The sequence below is a fragment of the Pseudorasbora parva genome, chromosome 5 (genome assembly GCF_024679245.1).
Source record: "Pseudorasbora parva isolate DD20220531a chromosome 5, ASM2467924v1, whole genome shotgun sequence".
NCBI lineage: Eukaryota > Metazoa > Chordata > Actinopteri > Cypriniformes > Gobionidae > Pseudorasbora > Pseudorasbora parva.
Window position 1 is genome coordinate 4,552,300 of NC_090176.1, and position 17,674 is coordinate 4,569,973.

At 42.7% G+C, this 17,674-nt stretch overlaps 51 non-coding genes across 51 annotated transcripts; all 51 read left to right on the plus strand.

Moving 5' to 3' along the window:
* Positions 1-320: 320 nt before the first annotated feature.
* Positions 321-393, plus strand: trnav-cac (transfer RNA valine (anticodon CAC)). Its single transcript has one exon. It is a non-coding gene; the product is annotated as a tRNA-Val (tRNA).
* A 239-nt stretch (positions 394-632) lies between these two features.
* On the plus strand, positions 633-705 carry trnav-aac (transfer RNA valine (anticodon AAC)). Its single transcript has one exon. It is a non-coding gene; the product is annotated as a tRNA-Val (tRNA).
* A 121-nt stretch (positions 706-826) lies between these two features.
* On the plus strand, positions 827-899 carry trnav-cac (transfer RNA valine (anticodon CAC)). The gene has a single exon. It is a non-coding gene; the product is annotated as a tRNA-Val (tRNA).
* A 232-nt stretch (positions 900-1,131) lies between these two features.
* trnav-uac (transfer RNA valine (anticodon UAC)) lies at positions 1,132-1,204 on the plus strand. The gene has a single exon. It is a non-coding gene; the product is annotated as a tRNA-Val (tRNA).
* Positions 1,205-1,444: 240 nt separating this feature from the next.
* On the plus strand, positions 1,445-1,517 carry trnav-aac (transfer RNA valine (anticodon AAC)). Its single transcript has one exon. It is a non-coding gene; the product is annotated as a tRNA-Val (tRNA).
* Positions 1,518-1,952: 435 nt separating this feature from the next.
* trnav-aac (transfer RNA valine (anticodon AAC)) lies at positions 1,953-2,025 on the plus strand. Its single transcript has one exon. It is a non-coding gene; the product is annotated as a tRNA-Val (tRNA).
* A 121-nt stretch (positions 2,026-2,146) lies between these two features.
* Positions 2,147-2,219, plus strand: trnav-cac (transfer RNA valine (anticodon CAC)). The gene has a single exon. It is a non-coding gene; the product is annotated as a tRNA-Val (tRNA).
* Positions 2,220-2,451: 232 nt separating this feature from the next.
* On the plus strand, positions 2,452-2,524 carry trnav-uac (transfer RNA valine (anticodon UAC)). Its single transcript has one exon. It is a non-coding gene; the product is annotated as a tRNA-Val (tRNA).
* Positions 2,525-2,764: 240 nt separating this feature from the next.
* On the plus strand, positions 2,765-2,837 carry trnav-aac (transfer RNA valine (anticodon AAC)). Its single transcript has one exon. It is a non-coding gene; the product is annotated as a tRNA-Val (tRNA).
* A 123-nt stretch (positions 2,838-2,960) lies between these two features.
* trnav-cac (transfer RNA valine (anticodon CAC)) lies at positions 2,961-3,033 on the plus strand. Its single transcript has one exon. It is a non-coding gene; the product is annotated as a tRNA-Val (tRNA).
* A 422-nt stretch (positions 3,034-3,455) lies between these two features.
* trnav-cac (transfer RNA valine (anticodon CAC)) lies at positions 3,456-3,528 on the plus strand. Its single transcript has one exon. It is a non-coding gene; the product is annotated as a tRNA-Val (tRNA).
* Positions 3,529-3,760: 232 nt separating this feature from the next.
* On the plus strand, positions 3,761-3,833 carry trnav-uac (transfer RNA valine (anticodon UAC)). Its single transcript has one exon. It is a non-coding gene; the product is annotated as a tRNA-Val (tRNA).
* A 240-nt stretch (positions 3,834-4,073) lies between these two features.
* Positions 4,074-4,146, plus strand: trnav-aac (transfer RNA valine (anticodon AAC)). Its single transcript has one exon. It is a non-coding gene; the product is annotated as a tRNA-Val (tRNA).
* A 435-nt stretch (positions 4,147-4,581) lies between these two features.
* trnav-aac (transfer RNA valine (anticodon AAC)) lies at positions 4,582-4,654 on the plus strand. Its single transcript has one exon. It is a non-coding gene; the product is annotated as a tRNA-Val (tRNA).
* Positions 4,655-4,775: 121 nt separating this feature from the next.
* On the plus strand, positions 4,776-4,848 carry trnav-cac (transfer RNA valine (anticodon CAC)). The gene has a single exon. It is a non-coding gene; the product is annotated as a tRNA-Val (tRNA).
* Positions 4,849-5,080: 232 nt separating this feature from the next.
* On the plus strand, positions 5,081-5,153 carry trnav-uac (transfer RNA valine (anticodon UAC)). The gene has a single exon. It is a non-coding gene; the product is annotated as a tRNA-Val (tRNA).
* A 436-nt stretch (positions 5,154-5,589) lies between these two features.
* On the plus strand, positions 5,590-5,662 carry trnav-cac (transfer RNA valine (anticodon CAC)). The gene has a single exon. It is a non-coding gene; the product is annotated as a tRNA-Val (tRNA).
* A 433-nt stretch (positions 5,663-6,095) lies between these two features.
* trnav-cac (transfer RNA valine (anticodon CAC)) lies at positions 6,096-6,168 on the plus strand. The gene has a single exon. It is a non-coding gene; the product is annotated as a tRNA-Val (tRNA).
* A 232-nt stretch (positions 6,169-6,400) lies between these two features.
* On the plus strand, positions 6,401-6,473 carry trnav-uac (transfer RNA valine (anticodon UAC)). Its single transcript has one exon. It is a non-coding gene; the product is annotated as a tRNA-Val (tRNA).
* Positions 6,474-7,415: 942 nt separating this feature from the next.
* Positions 7,416-7,488, plus strand: trnav-cac (transfer RNA valine (anticodon CAC)). The gene has a single exon. It is a non-coding gene; the product is annotated as a tRNA-Val (tRNA).
* Positions 7,489-7,720: 232 nt separating this feature from the next.
* Positions 7,721-7,793, plus strand: trnav-uac (transfer RNA valine (anticodon UAC)). Its single transcript has one exon. It is a non-coding gene; the product is annotated as a tRNA-Val (tRNA).
* A 241-nt stretch (positions 7,794-8,034) lies between these two features.
* On the plus strand, positions 8,035-8,107 carry trnav-aac (transfer RNA valine (anticodon AAC)). Its single transcript has one exon. It is a non-coding gene; the product is annotated as a tRNA-Val (tRNA).
* Positions 8,108-8,736: 629 nt separating this feature from the next.
* On the plus strand, positions 8,737-8,809 carry trnav-cac (transfer RNA valine (anticodon CAC)). Its single transcript has one exon. It is a non-coding gene; the product is annotated as a tRNA-Val (tRNA).
* A 232-nt stretch (positions 8,810-9,041) lies between these two features.
* Positions 9,042-9,114, plus strand: trnav-uac (transfer RNA valine (anticodon UAC)). Its single transcript has one exon. It is a non-coding gene; the product is annotated as a tRNA-Val (tRNA).
* A 240-nt stretch (positions 9,115-9,354) lies between these two features.
* On the plus strand, positions 9,355-9,427 carry trnav-aac (transfer RNA valine (anticodon AAC)). The gene has a single exon. It is a non-coding gene; the product is annotated as a tRNA-Val (tRNA).
* A 435-nt stretch (positions 9,428-9,862) lies between these two features.
* trnav-aac (transfer RNA valine (anticodon AAC)) lies at positions 9,863-9,935 on the plus strand. The gene has a single exon. It is a non-coding gene; the product is annotated as a tRNA-Val (tRNA).
* A 121-nt stretch (positions 9,936-10,056) lies between these two features.
* trnav-cac (transfer RNA valine (anticodon CAC)) lies at positions 10,057-10,129 on the plus strand. Its single transcript has one exon. It is a non-coding gene; the product is annotated as a tRNA-Val (tRNA).
* A 232-nt stretch (positions 10,130-10,361) lies between these two features.
* On the plus strand, positions 10,362-10,434 carry trnav-uac (transfer RNA valine (anticodon UAC)). Its single transcript has one exon. It is a non-coding gene; the product is annotated as a tRNA-Val (tRNA).
* Positions 10,435-10,674: 240 nt separating this feature from the next.
* Positions 10,675-10,747, plus strand: trnav-aac (transfer RNA valine (anticodon AAC)). Its single transcript has one exon. It is a non-coding gene; the product is annotated as a tRNA-Val (tRNA).
* A 435-nt stretch (positions 10,748-11,182) lies between these two features.
* On the plus strand, positions 11,183-11,255 carry trnav-aac (transfer RNA valine (anticodon AAC)). Its single transcript has one exon. It is a non-coding gene; the product is annotated as a tRNA-Val (tRNA).
* Positions 11,256-11,376: 121 nt separating this feature from the next.
* On the plus strand, positions 11,377-11,449 carry trnav-cac (transfer RNA valine (anticodon CAC)). The gene has a single exon. It is a non-coding gene; the product is annotated as a tRNA-Val (tRNA).
* A 232-nt stretch (positions 11,450-11,681) lies between these two features.
* On the plus strand, positions 11,682-11,754 carry trnav-uac (transfer RNA valine (anticodon UAC)). The gene has a single exon. It is a non-coding gene; the product is annotated as a tRNA-Val (tRNA).
* A 240-nt stretch (positions 11,755-11,994) lies between these two features.
* On the plus strand, positions 11,995-12,067 carry trnav-aac (transfer RNA valine (anticodon AAC)). Its single transcript has one exon. It is a non-coding gene; the product is annotated as a tRNA-Val (tRNA).
* A 123-nt stretch (positions 12,068-12,190) lies between these two features.
* trnav-cac (transfer RNA valine (anticodon CAC)) lies at positions 12,191-12,263 on the plus strand. Its single transcript has one exon. It is a non-coding gene; the product is annotated as a tRNA-Val (tRNA).
* A 239-nt stretch (positions 12,264-12,502) lies between these two features.
* On the plus strand, positions 12,503-12,575 carry trnav-aac (transfer RNA valine (anticodon AAC)). The gene has a single exon. It is a non-coding gene; the product is annotated as a tRNA-Val (tRNA).
* A 426-nt stretch (positions 12,576-13,001) lies between these two features.
* On the plus strand, positions 13,002-13,074 carry trnav-uac (transfer RNA valine (anticodon UAC)). The gene has a single exon. It is a non-coding gene; the product is annotated as a tRNA-Val (tRNA).
* A 240-nt stretch (positions 13,075-13,314) lies between these two features.
* On the plus strand, positions 13,315-13,387 carry trnav-aac (transfer RNA valine (anticodon AAC)). The gene has a single exon. It is a non-coding gene; the product is annotated as a tRNA-Val (tRNA).
* A 123-nt stretch (positions 13,388-13,510) lies between these two features.
* On the plus strand, positions 13,511-13,583 carry trnav-cac (transfer RNA valine (anticodon CAC)). The gene has a single exon. It is a non-coding gene; the product is annotated as a tRNA-Val (tRNA).
* A 239-nt stretch (positions 13,584-13,822) lies between these two features.
* Positions 13,823-13,895, plus strand: trnav-aac (transfer RNA valine (anticodon AAC)). Its single transcript has one exon. It is a non-coding gene; the product is annotated as a tRNA-Val (tRNA).
* Positions 13,896-14,016: 121 nt separating this feature from the next.
* trnav-cac (transfer RNA valine (anticodon CAC)) lies at positions 14,017-14,089 on the plus strand. The gene has a single exon. It is a non-coding gene; the product is annotated as a tRNA-Val (tRNA).
* A 232-nt stretch (positions 14,090-14,321) lies between these two features.
* Positions 14,322-14,394, plus strand: trnav-uac (transfer RNA valine (anticodon UAC)). The gene has a single exon. It is a non-coding gene; the product is annotated as a tRNA-Val (tRNA).
* Positions 14,395-14,634: 240 nt separating this feature from the next.
* trnav-aac (transfer RNA valine (anticodon AAC)) lies at positions 14,635-14,707 on the plus strand. Its single transcript has one exon. It is a non-coding gene; the product is annotated as a tRNA-Val (tRNA).
* Positions 14,708-14,830: 123 nt separating this feature from the next.
* Positions 14,831-14,903, plus strand: trnav-cac (transfer RNA valine (anticodon CAC)). Its single transcript has one exon. It is a non-coding gene; the product is annotated as a tRNA-Val (tRNA).
* A 239-nt stretch (positions 14,904-15,142) lies between these two features.
* Positions 15,143-15,215, plus strand: trnav-uac (transfer RNA valine (anticodon UAC)). Its single transcript has one exon. It is a non-coding gene; the product is annotated as a tRNA-Val (tRNA).
* Positions 15,216-15,641: 426 nt separating this feature from the next.
* trnav-uac (transfer RNA valine (anticodon UAC)) lies at positions 15,642-15,714 on the plus strand. Its single transcript has one exon. It is a non-coding gene; the product is annotated as a tRNA-Val (tRNA).
* Positions 15,715-15,954: 240 nt separating this feature from the next.
* trnav-aac (transfer RNA valine (anticodon AAC)) lies at positions 15,955-16,027 on the plus strand. The gene has a single exon. It is a non-coding gene; the product is annotated as a tRNA-Val (tRNA).
* Positions 16,028-16,150: 123 nt separating this feature from the next.
* Positions 16,151-16,223, plus strand: trnav-cac (transfer RNA valine (anticodon CAC)). The gene has a single exon. It is a non-coding gene; the product is annotated as a tRNA-Val (tRNA).
* Positions 16,224-16,656: 433 nt separating this feature from the next.
* trnav-cac (transfer RNA valine (anticodon CAC)) lies at positions 16,657-16,729 on the plus strand. The gene has a single exon. It is a non-coding gene; the product is annotated as a tRNA-Val (tRNA).
* Positions 16,730-16,961: 232 nt separating this feature from the next.
* Positions 16,962-17,034, plus strand: trnav-uac (transfer RNA valine (anticodon UAC)). The gene has a single exon. It is a non-coding gene; the product is annotated as a tRNA-Val (tRNA).
* A 240-nt stretch (positions 17,035-17,274) lies between these two features.
* On the plus strand, positions 17,275-17,347 carry trnav-aac (transfer RNA valine (anticodon AAC)). Its single transcript has one exon. It is a non-coding gene; the product is annotated as a tRNA-Val (tRNA).
* A 123-nt stretch (positions 17,348-17,470) lies between these two features.
* On the plus strand, positions 17,471-17,543 carry trnav-cac (transfer RNA valine (anticodon CAC)). The gene has a single exon. It is a non-coding gene; the product is annotated as a tRNA-Val (tRNA).
* Positions 17,544-17,674: the final 131 nt, after the last annotated feature.

The following is a 17,674-nucleotide window of genomic DNA, read 5'->3' on the forward strand; positions in this document are numbered from 1 at the left end:
AGACTACCAAGCCCAATGAGCACTTTCCTGTTGCTTGTGGAATTTACACAGACCAACACTCTGATTGCAGGGCAGATTATGGGATGAACCTGTCTTGGAAAAAGGCAATTAAGCTCACCATGAGGTTTCTGTAGTGTAGTGGTTATCACGTTCGCCTAACACGCGAAAGGTCCTCGGTTCGAAACCGAACAGAAACAGCGGTCAGCTTTTGACAGAAAGTATAGATTGTTTGCGACGCTAAGAGTATTTAGCTCTCTTTTACATTATACGTTTTTTAAAATTCGTGATCCGCAAGACTTCCTTATGCTACCTCAAGACAGGTTTCCATAGTGTAGTGGTTATCACGTTCGCCTCACACGCGAAAGGTCCCCAGTTCGAAACTGGGTGGAAACATCTTGAGTAATTTTTACTATATGTGCTGAAATGGCTCTCAGGTTAGTGGATTTCCATGCTACAAAGGCTGTAATTTCAAGCTATTTGGAGGCAATCATACTAAGGACCTCAAGTCAGACTACCATGATGAATTAGCTCTGTCCTGTTGTTTGTGGAATCTACACAGACTGACACTCTGCTTGCAGTGCATATTATTGGATGAACCTGTCTTGGAAAAAGACCACTCAACCCAAAGTGAAGTTTCTGTAGTGTAGTGGTTATCACGTTCGCCTAACACGCGAAAGGTCCTCGGTTCGAAACCGAGCAGAAACAGCGACCAACTTTTGACAGAAAGTATGAATTGTTTGCAACGCCAAGAGTATCTATCTCCCTTTTACATTATACACATTTTAATTTGTGAGTCTGAAGATTTTCTTCTGCTTCCTGAAGACAGGTTTCCATAGTGTAGTGGTTATCACGTTCGCCTCACACGCGAAAGGTCCCCAGTTCGAAACTGGGTGGAAACAACTTGAGCAATTTTTACTATATGTGCTGAAATGGCTCTAAGGTAAGTGGATATCCAGCTACAAAGGCTAAAAGCTATTTGAAGGCAATCATACTAAGGATCTCAAGCCAGACTCCAATGGTGAATTATCTCTGTTCTGTTGTTTGTGGAATCTACACAGACTGACACTCTGCTTGCGGTGCAGATTATGGGATGAACCTGTCTTGGAAAAAGGCCACTAAACTCACTGTGAGGTTTCTGTAGTGTAGTGGTTATCACGTTCGCTTTACACGCGAAAGGTCCCCAGTTCGAAACTGGGCAGAAACAAATTGAGTGTTTTTTAACTAAACATGCTGAAATGGATCTCCGGCAAGCGCATTTCCACACTACAAAGGCTCCAATTTCAAGCTAGTTGAAGGCAATCGTGCTAAGGATCTCAAGACAGACTACCAAGCCCAATGAGCACTTTCCTGTTGCTTGTGGAATTTACACAGACCAACACTCTGATTGCAGGGCAGATTATGGGATGAACCTGTCTTGGAAAAAGGCAATTAAGCTCACCATGAGGTTTCTGTAGTGTAGTGGTTATCACGTTCGCCTAACACGCGAAAGGTCCTCGGTTCGAAACCGAGCAGAAACAGCGGTCAGCTTTTGACAGAAAGTATAGATTGTTTGCGACGCTAAGAGTATTTAGCTCTCTTTTACATTATATGTTTTTTAAAATTCGTGATTCGCAAGACTTCCTTATGCTACCTCCAGACAGGTTTCCATAGTGTAGTGGTTATCACGTTCGCCTCACACGCGAAAGTTCCCCAGTTCGAAACTGGGTGGAAACATCTTGAGTAATTTTTACTATATGTGCTGAAATGGCTCTCAGGTTAGTGGATTTCCATGCTACAAAGGCTGTAATTTCAAGCTATTTGGAGGCAATCATACTAAGGACCTCAAGTCAGACTACCATGATGAATTAGCTCTGTCCTGTTGTTTGTGGAATCTACACAGACTGACACTCTGCTTGCAGTGCATATTATTGGATGAACCTGTCTTGGAAAAAGACCACTCAACCCAAAGTGAAGTTTCTGTAGTGTAGTGGTTATCACGTTCGCCTAACACGCGAAAGGTCCTCGGTTCGAAACCGAGCAGAAACAGCGACCAACTTTTGACAGAAAGTATGAATTGTTTGCAACGCCAAGAGTATCTATCTCCCTTTTACATTATACACATTTTAATTTGTGAGTCTGAAGATTTTCTTCTGCTTCCTGAAGACAGGTTTCCATAGTGTAGTGGTTATCACGTTCGCCTCACACGCGAAAGGTCCCCAGTTCGAAACTGGGTGGAAACAACTTGAGCAATATTTACTATATGTGCTGAAATGGCTCTAAGGTAAGTGGATATCCAGCTACAAAGGCTAAAAGCTATTTGAAGGCAATCATACTAAGGATCTCAAGCCAGACTCCAATGGTGAATTATCTCTGTTCTGTTGTTTGTGGAATCTACACAGACTGACACTCTGCTTGCTGTGCAGATTATGGGATGAACCTGTCTTGGAAAAAGGCCACTAAACTCACTGTGAGGTTTCTGTAGTGTAGTGGTTATCACGTTCGCTTTACACGCGAAAGGTCCCCATTTCGAAACTGGGCAGAAACAAATTGAGTGTTTTTTAACTAAACATGCTGAAATGGATCTCCGGCAAGCGCATTTCCACACTACAAAGGCTCCAATTTCAAGCTAGTTGAAGGCAATCGTGCTAAGGATCTCAAGACAGACTACCAAGCCCAATGAGCACTTTCCTGTTGCTTGTGGAATTTACACAGACCAACACTCTGATTGCAGGGCAGATTATGGGATGAACCTGTTTTGGAAAAAGGCAATTAAGCTCACCATGAGGTTTCTGTAGTGTAGTGGTTATCACGTTCGCCTAACACGCGAAAGGTCCTCGGTTCGAAACCGAGCAGAAACAGCGGTCAGCTTTTGACAGAAAGTATAGATTGTTTGCGACGCTAAGAGTATTTAGCTCTCTTTTACATTATACGTTTTTTAAAATTCGTGATTCGCAAGACTTCCTTATGCTACCTCAAGACAGGTTTCCATAGTGTAGTGGTTATCACGTTCGCCTCACACGCGAAAGGTCCCCAGTTCGAAACTGGGTGGAAACATCTTGAGTAATTTTTACTATATGTGCTGAAATGGCTCTCAGGTTAGTGGATTTCCATGCTACAAAGGCTGTAATTTCAAGCTATTTGGAGGCAATCATACTAAGGACCTCAAGTCAGACTACCATGATGAATTAGCTCTGTCCTGTTGTTTGTGGAATCTACACAGACTGACACTCTGCTTGCAGTGCATATTATTGGATGAACCTGTCTTGGAAAAAGACCACTCAACCCAAAGTGAAGTTTCTGTAGTGTAGTGGTTATCACGTTCGCCTAACACGCGAAAGGTCCTCGAGCAGAAACAGCGACCAACTTTTGACAGAAAGTATGAATTGTTTGCAACGCCAAGAGTATCTATCTCCCTTTTACATTATACACATTTTAATTTGTGAGTCTGAAGATTTTCTTCTGCTTCCTGAAGACAGGTTTCCATAGTGTAGTGGTTATCACGTTCGCCTCACACGCGAAAGGTCCCCAGTTCGAAACTGGGTGGAAACAACTTGAGCAATTTTTACTATATGTGCTGAAATGGCTCTAAGGTAAGTGGATATCCAGCTACAAAGGCTAAAAGCTATTTGAAGGCAATCATACTAAGGATCTCAAGCCAGACTCCAATGGTGAATTATCTCTGTTCTGTTGTTTGTGGAATCTACACAGACTGACACTCTGCTTGCGGTGCAGATTATGGGATGAACCTGTCTTGGAAAAAGGCCACTAAACTCACTGTGAGGTTTCTGTAGTGTAGTGGTTATCACGTTCGCTTTACACGCGAAAGGTCCCCAGTTCGAAACTGGGCAGAAACAAATTGAGTGTTTTTTAACTAAACATGCTGAAATGGATCTCCGGCAAGCGCATTTCCACACTACAAAGGCTCCAATTTCAAGCTAGTTGAAGGCAATCGTGCTAAGGATCTCAAGACAGACTACCAAGCCCAATGAGCACTTTCCTGTTGCTTGTGGAATTTACACAGACCAACACTCTGATTGCAGGGCAGATTATGGGATGAACCTGTCTTGGAAAAAGGCAATTAAGCTCACCATGAGGTTTCTGTAGTGTAGTGGTTATCACGTTCGCCTAACACGCGAAAGGTCCTCGGTTCGAAACCGAGCAGAAACAGCGGTCAGCTTTTGACAGAAAGTATAGATTGTTTGCGACGCTAAGAGTATTTAGCTCTCTTTTACATTATACGTTTTTTAAAATTCGTGATTCGCAAGACTTCCTTATGCTACCTCCAGACAGGTTTCCATAGTGTAGTGGTTATCACGTTCGCCTCACACGCGAAAGTTCCCCAGTTCGAAACTGGGTGGAAACATCTTGAGTAATTTTTACTATATGTGCTGAAATGGCTCTCAGGTTAGTGGATTTCCATGCTACAAAGGCTATAATTTCAAGCTATTTGGAGGCAATCATACTAAGGACCTCAAGTCAGACTACCATGATGAATTAGCTCTGTCCTGTTGTTTGTGGAATCTACACAGACTGACACTCTGCTTGCAGTGCATATTATTGGATGAACCTGTCTTGGAAAAAGACCACTCAACCCAAAGTGAAGTTTCTGTAGTGTAGTGGTTATCACGTTCGCCTAACACGCGAAAGGTCCTCGGTTCGAAACCGAGCAGAAACAGCGACCAACTTTTGACAGAAAGTATGAATTGTTTGCAACGCCAAGAGTATCTATCTCCCTTTTACATTATACACATTTTAATTTGTGAGTCTGAAGATTTTCTTCTGCTTCCTGAAGACAGGTTTCCATAGTGTAGTGGTTATCACGTTCGCCTCACACGCGAAAGGTCCCCAGTTCGAAACTGGGTGGAAACAACTTGAGCAATTTTTACTATATGTGCTGAAATGGCTCTAAGGTAAGTGGATATCCAGCTACAAAGGCTAAAAGCTATTTGAAGGCAATCATACTAAGGATCTCAAGCCAGACTCCAATGGTGAATTATCTCTGTTCTGTTGTTTGTGGAATCTACACAGACTGACACTCTGCTTGCGGTGCAGATTATGGGATGAACCTGTCTTGGAAAAAGGCCACTAAACTCACTGTGAGGTTTCTGTAGTGTAGTGGTTATCACGTTCGCTTTACACGCGAAAGGTCCCCAGTTCGAAACTGGGCAGAAACAAATTGAGTGTTTTTTAACTAAACATGCTGAAATGGATCTCCGGCAAGCGCATTTCCACACTACAAAGGCTCCAATTTCAAGCTAGTTGAAGGCAATCGTGCTAAGGATCTCAAGACAGACTACCAAGCCCAATGAGCACTTTCCTGTTGCTTGTGGAATTTACACAGACCAACACTCTGATTGCAGGGCAGATTATGGGATGAACCTGTCTTGGAAAAAGGCAATTAAGCTCACCATGAGGTTTCTGTAGTGTAGTGGTTATCACGTTCGCCTAACACGCGAAAGGTCCTCGGTTCAAAACCGAGCAGAAACAGCGGTCAGCTTTTGACAGAAAGTATAGATTGTTTGCGACGCTAAGAGTATTTAGCTCTCTTTTACATTATACGTTTTTTAAAATTCGTGATTCGCAAGACTTCCTTATGCTACCTCAAGACAGGTTTCCATAGTGTAGTGGTTATCACGTTCGCCTCACACGCGAAAGGTCCCCAGTTCGAAACTGGGTGGAAACATCTTGAGTAATTTTTACTATATGTGCTGAAATGGCTCTCAGGTTAGTGGATTTCCATGCTACAAAGGCTGTAATTTCAAGCTATTTGGAGGCAATCATACTAAGGACCTCAAGTCAGACTACCATGATGAATTAGCTCTGTCCTGTTGTTTGTGGAATCTACACAGACTGACACTCTGCTTGCAGTGCATATTATTGGATGAACCTGTCTTGGAAAAACACCACTCAACCCAAAGTGAAGTTTCTGTAGTGTATTGGTTATCACGTTCGCCTAACACGCGAAAGGTCCTCGGTTCGAAACCGAGCAGAAACAGCGACAAACTTTTGACAGAAAGTATGAATTGTTTGCAACGCCAAGAGTATCTATCTCCCGTTTACATTATACACATTTTAATTTGTGAGTCTGAAGATTTTCTTCTGCTTCCTGAAGACAGGTTTCCATAGTGTAGTGGTTATCACGTTCGCCTCACACGCGAAAGGTCCCCAGTTCGAAACTGGGTGGAAACAACTTGAGCAATTTTTACTATATGTGCTGAAATGGCTCTAAGGTAAGTGGATATCCAGCTACAAAGGCTAAAAGCTATTTGAAGGCAATCATACTAAGGATCTCAAGCCAGACTCCAATGGTGAATTATCTCTGTTCTGTTGTTTGTGGAATCTACACAGACTGACACTCTGCTTGCTGTGCAGATTATGGGATGAACCTGTCTTGGAAAAAGGCCACTAAACTCACTGTGAGGTTTCTGTAGTGTAGTGGTTATCACGTTCGCTTTACACGCGAAAGGTCACCAGTTCGAAACTGGGCAGAAACAAATTGAGTGTTTTTTAACTAAACATGCTGAAATGGATCTCCGGCAAGCGCATTTCCACACTACAAAGGCTCCAATTTCAAGCTAGTTGAAGGCAATCGTGCTAAGGATCTCAAGACAGACTACCAAGCCCAATGAGCACTTTCCTGTTGCTTGTGGAATTTACACAGACCAACACTCTGATTGCAGGGCAGATTATGGGATGAACCTGTCTTGGAAAAAGGCAATTAAGCTCACCATGAGGTTTCTGTAGTGTAGTGGTTATCACGTTCGCCTAACACGCGAAAGGTCCTCGGTTCAAAACCGAACAGAAACAGCGGTCAGCTTTTGACAGAAAGTATAGATTGTTTGCGACGCTAAGAGCATTTAGCTCTCTTTTACATTATACGTTTTTTAAAATTCGTGATTCGCAAGACTTCCTTATGCTACCTCAAGACAGGTTTCCATAGTGTAGTGGTTATCACGTTCGCCTCACACGCGAAAGGTCCCCAGTTCGAAACTGAGTGGAAACATCTTGAGTAATTTTTACTATATGTGCTGAAATGGCTCTCAGGTTAGTGGATTTCCATGCTACAAAGGCTATAATTTCAAGCTATTTGGAGGCAATCATACTAAGGACCTCAAGTCAGACTACCATGATGAATTAGCTCTGTCCTGTTGTTTGTGGAATCTACACAGACTGACACTCTGCTTGCAGTGCATATTATTGGATGAACCTGTCTTGGAAAAAGACCACTCAACCCAAAGTGAAGTTTCTGTAGTGTAGTGCTTATCACGTTCGCCTAACACGCGAAAGGTCCTCGGTTCGAAACCGAGCAGAAACAACGACCAACTTTTGACAGAAAGTATGAATTGTTTGCAACGCCAAGAGTATCTATCTCCCTTTTACATTATACACATTTTAATTTGTGAGTCTGAAGATTTTCTTCTGCTTCCTGAAGACAGGTTTCCATAGTGTAGTGGTTATCACGTTCGCCTCACACGCGAAAGGTCCCCAGTTCGAAACTGGGTGGAAACAACTTGAGCAATTTTTACTATATGTGCTGAAATGGCTCTAAGGTAAGTGGATATCCAGCTACAAAGGCTAAAAGCTATTTGAAGGCAATCATACTAAGGATCTCAAGCCAGACTCCAATGGTGAATTATCTCTGTTCTGTTGTTTGTGGAATCTACACAGACTGACACTCTGCTTGCGGTGCAGATTATGCGATGAACCTGTCTTGGAAAAAGGCCAGTAAACTCACTGTGAGGTTTCTGTAGTGTAGTGGTTATCACGTTCGCTTTACACGCGAAAGGTCCCCAGTTCGAAACTGGGCAGAAATAAAATTGAGTGTTTTTTAACTAAACATGCTGAAATGGATCTCCGGCAAGCGCATTTCCACACTACAAAGGCTCCAATTTCAAGCTAGTTGAAGGCAATCGTGCTAAGGATCTCAAGACAGACTACCAAGCCCAATGAGCACTTTCCTGTTGCTTGTGGAATTTACACAGACCAACACTCTGATTGCAGGGCAGATTATGGGATGAACCTGTCTTGGAAAAAGGCAATTAAGCTCACCATGAGGTTTCTGTAGTGTAGTGGTTATCACGTTCGCCTAACACGCGAAAGGTCCTCGGTTCGAAACCGAGCAGAAACAGCGGTCATCTTTTGACAGAAAGTATAGATTGTTTGCGACGCTAAGAGTATTTAGCTCTCTTTTACATTATACGTTTTTTAAAATTCGTGATTCGCAAGACTTCCTTATGCTACCTCAAGACAGGTTTCCATAGTGTAGTGGTTATCACGTTCGCCTCACACGCGAAAGGTCCCCAGTTCGAAACTGAGTGGAAACATCTTGAGTAATTTTTACTATATGTGCTGAAATGGCTCTCAGGTTAGTGGATTTCCATGCTACAAAGGCTATAATTTCAAGCTATTTGGAGGCAATCATACTAAGGACCTCACGTCAGACTACCATGATGAATTAGCTCTGTCCTGTTGTTTGTGGAATCTACACAGACTGACACTCTGCTTGCAGTGCATATTATTGGATGAACCTGTCTTGGAAAAAGACCACTCAACCCAAAGTGAAGTTTCTGTAGTGTAGTGCTTATCACGTTCGCCTAACACGCGAAAGGTCCTCGGTTCGAAACCGAGCAGAAACAACGACCAACTTTTGACAGAAAGTATGAATTGTTTGCAACGCCAAGAGTATCTATCTCCCTTTTACATTATACACATTTTAATTTGTGAGTCTGAAGATTTTCTTCTGCTTCCTGAAGACAGGTTTCCATAGTGTAGTGGTTATCACGTTCGCCTCACACGCGAAAGGTCCCCAGTTCGAAACTGGGTGGAAACAACTTGAGCAATTTTTACTATATGTGCTGAAATGGCTCTAAGGTAAGTGGATATCCAGCTACAAAGGCTAAAAGCTATTTGAAGGCAATCATACTAAGGATCTCAAGCCAGACTCAAATGGTGAATTATCTCTGTTCTGTTGTTTGTGGAATCTACACAGACTGACACTCTGCTTGCGGTGCAGATTATGGGATGAACCTGTCTTGGAAAAAGGCCACTAAACTCACTGTGAGGTTTCTGTAGTGTAGTGGTTATCACGTTCGCTTTACACGCGAAAGGTCCCCAGTTCGAAACTGGGCAGAAACAAATTGAGTGTTTTTTAACTAAACATGCTGAAATGGATCTCCGGCAAGCGCATTTCCACACTACAAAGGCTCCAATTTCAAGCTAGTTGAAGGCAATCGTGCTAAGGATCTCAAGACAGACTACCAAGCCCAATGAGCACTTTCCTGTTGCTTGTGGAATTTACACAGACCAACACTCTGATTGCAGGGCAGATTATGGGATGAACCTGTCTTGGAAAAAGGCAATTAAGCTCACCATGAGGTTTCTGTAGTGTAGTGGTTATCACGTTCGCCTAACACGCGAAAGGTCCTCGGTTCGAAACCGAGCAGAAACAGCGGTCAGCTTTTGACAGAAAGTATAGATTGTTTGCGACGCTAAGAGTATTTAGCTCTCTTTTACATTATACGTTTTTTAAAATTCGTGATTCGCAAGACTTCCTTATGCTACCTCCAGACAGGTTTCCATAGTGTAGTGGTTATCACGTTCGCCTCACACGCGAAAGTTCCCCAGTTCGAAACTGGGTGGAAACATCTTGAGTAATTTTTACTATATGTGCTGAAATGGCTCTCAGGTTAGTGGATTTCCATGCTACAAAGGCTATAATTTCAAGCTATTTGGAGGCAATCATACTAAGGACCTCAAGTCAGACTACCATGATGAATTAGCTCTGTCCTGTTGTTTGTGGAATCTACACAGACTGACACTCTGCTTGCAGTGCATATTATTGGATGAACCTGTCTTGGAAAAAGACCACTCAACTCAAAGTGAAGTTTCTGTAGTGTAGTGGTTATCACGTTCGCCTAACACGCGAAAGGTCCTCGGTTCGAAACCGAGCAGAAACAGCGACCAACTTTTGACAGAAAGTATGAATTGTTTGCAACGCCAAGAGTATCTATCTCCCTTTTACATTATACACATTTTAATTTGTGAGTCTGAAGATTTTCTTCTGCTTCCTGAAGACAGGTTTCCATAGTGTAGTGGTTATCACGTTCGCCTCACACGCGAAAGGTCCCCAGTTCGAAACTGGGTGGAAACAACTTGAGCAATTTTTACTATATGTGCTGAAATGGCTCTAAGGTAAGTGGATATCCAGCTACAAAGGCTAAAAGCTATTTGAAGGCAATCATACTAAGGATCTCAAGCCAGACTCCAATGGTGAATTATCTCTGTTCTGTTGTTTGTGGAATCTACACAGACTGACACTCTGCTTGCGGTGCAGATTATGGGATGAACCTGTCTTGGAAAAAGGCCACTAAACTCACTGTGAGGTTTCTGTAGTGTAGTGGTTATCACGTTCGCTTTACACGCGAAAGGTCCCCAGTTCGAAACTGGGCAGAAACAAATTGAGTGTTTTTTAACTAAACATGCTGAAATGGATCTCCGGCAAGCGCATTTCCACACTACAAAGGCTCCAATTTCAAGCTAGTTGAAGGCAATCGTGCTAAGGATCTCAAGACAGACTACCAAGCCCAATGAGCACTTTCCTGTTGCTTGTGGAATTTACACAGACCAACACTCTGATTGCAAGGCAGATTATGGGATGAACCTGTCTTGGAAAAAGGCAATTAAGCTCACCATGAGGTTTCTGTAGTGTAGTGGTTATCACGTTCGCCTAACACGCGAAAGGTCCTCGGTTCGAAACCGAGCAGAAACAGCGGTCAGCTTTTGACAGAAAGTATAGATTGTTTGCGACGCTAAGAGTATTTAGCTCTCTTTTACATTATACGTTTTTTAAAATTCGTGATTCGCAAGACTTCCTTATGCTACCTCCAGACAGGTTTCCATAGTGTAGTGGTTATCACGTTCGCCTCACACGCGAAAGTTCCCCAGTTCGAAACTGGGTGGAAACATCTTGAGTAATTTTTACTATATGTGCTGAAATGGCTCTCAGGTTAGTGGATTTCCATGCTACAAAGGCTATAATTTCAAGCTATTTGGAGGCAATCATACTAAGGACCTCAAGTCAGACTACCATGATGAATTAGCTCTGTCCTGTTGTTTGTGGAATCTACACAGACTGACACTCTGCTTGCAGTGCATATTATTGGATGAACCTGTCTTGGAAAAAGACCACTCAACTCAAAGTGAAGTTTCTGTAGTGTAGTGGTTATCACGTTCGCCTAACACGCGAAAGGTCCTCGGTTCGAAACCGAGCAGAAACAGCGACCAACTTTTGACAGAAAGTATGAATTGTTTGCAACGCCAAGAGTATCTATCTCCCTTTTACATTATACACATTTTAATTTGTGAGTCTGAAGATTTTCTTCTGCTTCCTGAAGACAGGTTTCCATAGTGTAGTGGTTATCACGTTCGCCTCACACGCGAAAGGTCCCCAGTTCGAAACTGGGTGGAAACAACTTGAGCAATTTTTACTATATGTGCTGAAATGGCTCTAAGGTAAGTGGATATCCAGCTACAAAGGCTAAAAGCTATTTGAAGGCAATCATACTAAGGATCTCAAGCCAGACTCCAATGGTGAATTATCTCTGTTCTGTTGTTTGTGGAATCTACACAGACTGACACTCTGCTTGCGGTGCAGATTATGGGATGAACCTGTCTTGGAAAAAGGCCACTAAACTCACTGTGAGGTTTCTGTAGTGTAGTGGTTATCACGTTCGCTTTACACGCGAAAGGTCCCCAGTTCGAAACTGGGCAGAAACAAATTGAGTGTTTTTTAACTAAACATGCTGAAATGGATCTCCGGCAAGCGCATTTCCACACTACAAAGGCTCCAATTTCAAGCTAGTTGAAGGCAATCGTGCTAAGGATCTCAAGACAGACTACCAAGCCCAATGAGCACTTTCCTGTTGCTTGTGGAATTTACACAGACCAACACTCTGATTGCAAGGCAGATTATGGGATGAACCTGTCTTGGAAAAAGGCAATTAAGCTCACCATGAGGTTTCTGTAGTGTAGTGGTTATCACGTTCGCCTAACACGCGAAAGGTCCTCGGTTCGAAACCGAGCAGAAACAACGGTCAGCTTTTGACAGAAAGTATAGATTGTTTGCGACGCTAAGAGTATTTAGCTCTCTTTTACATTATACGTTTTTTAAAATTCGTGATTCGCAAGACTTCCTTATGCTACCTCAAGACAGGTTTCCATAGTGTAGTGGTTATCACGTTCGCCTCACACGCGAAAGGTCCCCAGTTCGAAACTGGGTGGAAACATCTTGAGTAATTTTTACTATATGTGCTGAAATGGCTCTCAGGTTAGTGGATTTCCATGCTACAAAGGCTGTAATTTCAAGCTATTTGGAGGCAATCATACTAAGGACCTCAAGTCAGACTACCATGATGAATTAGCTCTATGCTGTTGTTTGTGGAATCTACACAGACTGACACTCTGCTTGCAGTGCATATTATTGGATGAACCTGTCTTGGAAAAAGACCACTCAACCCAAAGTGAAGTTTCTGTAGTGTAGTGGTTATCACGTTCGCCTAACACGCGAAAGGTCCTCGGTTCGAAACCGAGCAGAAACAGCGACCAACTTTTGACAGAAAGTATGAATTGTTTGCAACGCCAAGAGTATCTATCTCCCTTTTACATTATACACATTTTAATTTGTGAGTCTGAAGATTTTCTTCTGCTTCCTGAAGACAGGTTTCCATAGTGTAGTGGTTATCACGTTCGCCTCACACGTGAAAGGTCCCCAGTTCGAAACTGGGTGGAAACAACTTGAGCAATTTTTACTATATGTGCTGAAATGGCTCTAAGGTAAGTGGATATCCAGCTACAAAGGCTAAAAGCTATTTGAAGGCAATCATACTAAGGATCTCAAGCCAGACTCCAATGGTGAATTATCTCTGTTCTGTTGTTTGTGGAATCTACACAGACTGACACTCTGCTTGCGGTGCAGATTATGGGATGAACCTGTCTTGGAAAAAGGCCACTAAACTCACTGTGAGGTTTCTGTAGTGTAGTGGTTATCACGTTCGCTTTACACGCGAAAGGTCCCCAGTTCGAAACTGGGCAGAAACAAATTGAGTGTTTTTTAACTAAACATGTTGAAATGGATCTCCGGCAAGCGCATTTCCACACTACAAAGGCTCCAATTTCAAGCTAGTTGAAGGCAATCGTGCTAAGGATCTCAAGACAGACTACCAAGCCCAATGAGCACTTTCCTGTTGCTTGTGGAATTTACACAGACCAACACTCTGATTGCAGGGCAGATTATGGGATGAACCTGTCTTGGAAAAAGGCAATTAAGCTCACCATGAGGTTTCTGTAGTGTAGTGGTTATCACGTTCGCCTAACACGCGAAAGGTCCTCGGTTCGAAACCGAGCAGAAACAGCGGTCAGCTTTTGACAGAAAGTATAGATTGTTTGCGACGCTAAGAGTATTTAGCTCTCTTTTACATTATACGTTTTTTAAAATTCATGATTCGCAAGACTTCCTTATGCTACCTCAAGACAGGTTTCCATAGTGTAGTGGTTATCACGTTCGCCTCACACGCGAAAGGTCCCCAGTTCGAAACTGGGTGGAAACATCTTGAGTAATTTTTACTATATGTGCTGAAATGGCTCTCAGGTTAGTGGATTTCCATGCTACAAAGGCTGTAATTTCAAGCTATTTGGAGGCAATCATACTAAGGACCTCAAGTCAGACTACCATGATGAATTAGCTCTGTCCTGTTGTTTGTGGAATCTACACAGACTGACACTCTGCTTGCAGTGCATATTATTGGATGAACCTGTCTTGGAAAAAGACCACTCAACCCAAAGTGAAGTTTCTGTAGTGTAGTGGTTATCACGTTCGCCTAACACGCGAAAGGTCCTCGGTTCGAAACCGAGCAGAAACAGCGACCAACTTTTGACAGAAAGTATGAATTGTTTGCAACGCCAAGAGTATCTATCTCCCTTTTACATTATACACATTTTAATTTGTGAGTCTGAAGATTTTCTTCTGCTTCCTGAAGACAGGTTTCCATAGTGTAGTGGTTATCACGTTCGCCTCACACGCGAAAGGTCCCCAGTTCGAAACTGGGTGGAAACAACTTGAGCAATTTTTACTATATGTGCTGAAATGGCTCTAAGGTAAGTGGATATCCAGCTACAAAGGCTAAAAGCTATTTGAAGGCAATCATACTAAGGATCTCAAGCCAGACTCCAATGGTGAATTATCTCTGTTCTGTTGTTTGTGGAATCTACACAGACTGACACTCTACTTGCGGTGCAGATTATGGGATGAACCTGTCTTGGAAAAAGGCCACTAAACTCACTGTGAGGTTTCTGTAGTGTAGTGGTTATCACGTTCGCTTTACACGCGAAAGGTCCCCAGTTCGAAACTGGGCAGAAACAAATTGAGTGTTTTTTAACTAAACATGCTGAAATGGATCTCCGGCAAGCGCATTTCCACACTACAAAGGCTCCAATTTCAAGATAGTTGAAGGCAATCGTGCTAAGGATCTCAAGACAGACTACCAAGCCCAATGAGCACTTTCCTGTTGCTTGTGGAATTTACACAGACCAACACTCTGATTGCAGGGCAGATTATGGGATGAACCTGTCTTGGAAAAAGGCAATTAAGCTCACCATGAGGTTTCTGTAGTGTAGTGGTTATCACGTTCGCCTAACACGCGAAAGGTCCTCGGTTCGAAACCGAGCAGAAACAGCGGTCAGCTTTTGACAGAAAGTATAGATTGTTTGCGACGCTAAGAGTATTTAGCTCTCTTTTACATTATACGTTTTTTAAAATTCGTGATTCGCAAGACTTCCTTATGCTACCTCCAGACAGGTTTCCATAGTGTAGTGGTTATCACGTTCGCCTCACACGCGAAAGGTCCCCAGTTCGAAACTGGGTGGAAACATCTTGAGTAATTTTTACTATATGTGCTGAAATGGCTCTCAGGTTAGTGGATTTCCATGCTACAAAGGCTATAATTTCAAGCTATTTGGAGGCAATCATACTAAGGACCTCAAGTCAGACTACCATGATGAATTAGCTCTGTCCTGTTGTTTGTGGAATCTACACAGACTGACACTCTGCTTGCAGTGCATATTATTGGATGAACCTGTCTTGGAAAAAGACCACTCAACCCAAAGTGAAGTTTCTGTAGTGTAGTGGTTATCACGTTCGCCTTACACGCGAAAGGTCCTCGGTTCGAAACAAAGCAGAAACAGCGACCAACTTTTGACAGAAAGTATGAATTGTTTGCAACGCCAAGAGTATCTATCTCCCTTTTACATTATACACATTTTAATTTGTGAGTCTGAAGATTTTCTTCTGCTTCTTGAAGACAGGTTTCCATAGTGTAGTGGTTATCACGTTCGCCTCACACGCAAAAGGTCCCCAGTTCGAAACTGGGTGGAAACAACTTGAGCAATTTTTACTATATGTGCTGAAATGGCTCTAAGGTAAGTGGATATCCAGCTACAAAGGCTAAAAGCTATTTGAAGGCAATCATACTAAGGATCTCAAGCCAGACTCCAATGGTGAATTATCTCTGTTCTGTTGTTTGTGGAATCTACACAGACTGACACTCTGCTTGCGGTGCAGATTATGGGATGAACCTGTCTTGGAAAAAGGCCACTAAACTCACTGTGAGGTTTCTGTAGTGTAGTGGTTATCACGTTCGCTTTACACGCGAAAGGTCCCCAGTTCGAAACTGGGCAGAAACAAATTGAGTGTTTTTTAACTAAACATGCTGAAATGGATCTCCGGCAAGCGCATTTCCACACTACAAAGGCTCCAATTTCAAGCTAGTTGAAGGCAATCGTGCTAAGGATCTCAAGACAGACTACCAAGCCCAATGAGCACTTTCCTGTTGCTTGTGGAATTTACACAGACCAACACTCTGATTGCAGGGCAGATTATGGGATGAACCTGTCTTGGAAAAAGGCAATTAAGCTCACCATGAGGTTTCTGTAGTGTAGTGGTTATCACGTTCGCCTAACACGCGAAAGGTCCTCGGTTCGAAACCGAGCAGAAACAGCGGTCAGCTTTTGACAGAAAGTATAGATTGTTTGCGACGCTAAGAGTATTTAGCTCTCTTTTACATTATACGTTTTTTAAAATTCGTGATTCGCAAGACTTCCTTATGCTACCTCAAGACAGGTTTCCATAGTGTAGTGGTTATCACGTTCGCCTCACACGCGAAAGGTCCCCAGTTCGAAACTGGGTGGAAACATCTTGAGTAATTTTTACTATATGTGCTGAAATGGCTCTCAGGTTAGTGGATTTCCATGCTACAAAGGCTGTAATTTCAAGCTATTTGGAGGCAATCATACTAAGGACCTCAAGTCAGACTACCATGATGAATTAGCTCTGTCCTGTTGTTTGTGGAATCTACACAGACTGACACTCTGCTTGCAGTGCATATTATTGGATGAACCTGTCTTGGAAAAAGACCACTCAACCCAAAGTGAAGTTTCTGTAGTGTAGTGGTTATCACGTTCGCCTAACACGCGAAAGTTCCTCGGTTCGAAACCGAGCAGAAACAGCGACCAACTTTTGACAGAAAGTATGAATTGTTTGCAACGCCAAGAGTATCTATCTCCCTTTTACATTATACACATTTTAATTTGTGAGTCTGAAGATTTTCTTCTGCTTCCTGAAGTCAGGTTTCCATAGTGTAGTGGTTATCACGTTCGCCTCACACGCGAAAGGTCCCCAGTTCGAAACTGGGTGGAAACAACTTGAGCAATTTTTACTATATGTGCTGAAATGGCTCTAAGGTAAGTGGATATCCAGCTACAAAGGCTAAAAGCTATTTGAAGGCAATCATACTAAGGATCTCAAGCCAGACTCCAATGGTGAATTATCTCTGTTCTGTTGTTTGTGGAATCTACACAGACTGACACTCTGCTTGCGGTGCAGATTATGGGATGAACCTGTCTTGGAAAAAGGCCACTAAACTCACTGTGAGGTTTCTGTAGTGTAGTGGTTATCACGTTCGCTTTACACGCGAAAGGTCCCCAGTTCGAAACTGGGCAGAAACAAATTGAGTGTTTTTTAACTAAACATGCTGAAATGGATCTCCGGCAAGCGCATTTCCACACTACAAAGGCTCCAATTTCAAGCTAGTTGAAGGCAATCGTGCTAAGGATCTCAAGACAGACTACCAAGCCCAATGAGCACTTTCCTGTTGCTTGTGGAATTTACACAGACCAACACTCTGATTGCAGGGCAGATTATGGGATGAACCTGTCTTGGAAAAAGGCAATTAAGCTCACCATGAGGTTTCTGTAGTGTAGTGGTTATCACGTTCGCCTAACACGCGAAAGGTCCTCGGTTCGAAACCGAGCAGAAACAGCGGTCAACTTTTGACAGAAAGTATAGATTGTTTGCGACGCTAAGAGTATTTAGCTCTCTTTTACATTATACGTTTTTTAAAATTCGTGATTCGCAAGACTTCCTTATGCTACCTCAAGACAGGTTTCCATAGTGTAGTGGTTATCACGTTCGCCTCACACGCGAAAGGTCCCCAGTTCGAAACTGGGTGGAAACATCTTGAGTAATTTTTACTATATGTGCTGAAATGGCTCTCAGGTTAGTGGATTTCCATGCTACAAAGGCTGTAATTTCAAGCTATTTGGAGGCAATCATACTAAGGACCTCAAGTCAGACTACCATGATGAA